Below are 1,854 nucleotides of genomic sequence, written 5' to 3'. Positions count from 1 at the left end.
GATCAAGCCCTGCCTTGAGCTCTTCGGTCAGTGTAGAGTCTGCTTAACATTCTCTCCCTTTCATTCTCCCTCTGCCCCTCCCTCCACTCATGTGTGCTCTCTCTCTGTCTCTCTCTCTCTAAAATAAATAAATAAAATCTTTTTTTATTTTTCTTTTTATTTTCTAAGTTTATAATGTGTATAAACTTACCGAGAGAATACTCACTTTCATAATGATAATATAGGAAATTATTTTGACCAAACCATCTAAAACATCATTTTTATTTTTTTAAAGATTTCATTTATTTATTTGACACACAGAGAGAGAATACAAACGGGGAGTGGCAGGCAGAGGGAGAAGCAGACTCCTCACTGAGCAGGGAGCCCAATGTGGGGCTCCATCCCAGGACCCTGCGATCATGACCTGAGCCAAAGGCAGAGGCTTTAATCCACTGAGCCACCCAGGTGCCCCCCTCATTTCTCTTCTTACAGTCCTTTTTAAAATATGAAATAGAACTTCTAAAAGATAATGTACCAATGTGAAGAAGATAATTTTTATTATTTTTGAAAAAATATATCTGGAAACAAGTATCTATGAACACTATAATTACAACTTTGTTCAAAAATATGGGAACAAATGAATGAAAAGATGCTAAAAATAATGCCTAAGTGCTGAAAAATAAAAAAGATGAATGTTTCTTTCTGTGTACTTAGAAATGTATAAATCTATAAATGTATTACAAGGTAGAGAAGTTGAATCATATTATTAATTCCATTTTGGGTATGATGGGAGAACTAATTAGCAGTGTTTAGAGGTAAATTTTAAGGTTCTCAGCATTATTTATATGTTCAAGAAATATATATATTGTTTGAGTGCCCACTGCATGCAACACCAGAAGTGATCTTTCAAGCTAAACTTGGAAGAGTCTGCCACATGATAGGACAGTCAATGGTTGACGATGTCATTGAACTCCTCCCTCTACCCAAATAAGTCCCAGATCTGGTTACACCAGCTGTTCAAGCCACTGCCCTTCTTCTGTCTTATTTGTCACACGGACAGGAACCCAGGATATACAAGCTCTACTCTTATCCCTCTGTCTCAGCATTGTCCAGACTCAAGTGAAGCCACCTTTCATGCCTGATCAGAAAAGGTCAATCCCTTTTGGAGCCAAGAGGAGGGGAGGAGCAGTCAAACCAATGTGGGATGGAGGGCGGGCCCAGGACTCAAATTCTGCTCTACAGGATCACTGACCTGATGGACATGACTTCAAGTCACATTTAAAAATGAGAAAAGTTTTCTTAAAAATTACATATTTACAGATAATCTTAAAGAGTGAATTTATTCTCATGTACTTTCTGCCACATAAGTCTTAATGGGACCATTTGACCATAGCCATTTCCATGTAGTCATAATAATTATAAGTTGTTAGTACTTCAATTATCATGGTAATAGCAAATAATATTTATATGTTTTACAGACTATAAAACAATTTCACCTGTACAATTATACATGAATCTTACAGTAACTCTGAGAATTGGCAGACAACCTTACTAGGTATCATATTATACAGAAGAAAACAAAGATTCAGGAAACTTTGTGCCTTGCCAAAGGTCATCAACTTATAAGGAGAGAGCCAAAACACAAACCCTGTAATGCATCTATGTTTTCATATTATATTTCTCTCATAACTTATTTTTTTTTAAGATTTTATTTATGAGAGAGAGGGAACACAAGCAGGGAGAGAGGGAGACGCAAACTCCCCACTGAGCAGGGAGCCCAATGTGGGGCTCTATCCCAGGACCCTGAGATCATGACCTGAGTTGAAGGCAGATGCTTAACCATCTGAGCCACCCAGGTGCTCCATCTCATAACTT

This window comes from Enhydra lutris, unplaced genomic scaffold (genome assembly GCF_002288905.1).
Source record: "Enhydra lutris kenyoni isolate GAN:26980312 unplaced genomic scaffold, ASM228890v2 scaffoldscaffold2, whole genome shotgun sequence".
NCBI classification, from domain to species: Eukaryota; Metazoa; Chordata; class Mammalia; order Carnivora; family Mustelidae; genus Enhydra; species Enhydra lutris.
Note: the sequence above shows the minus strand (reverse complement) of the source record.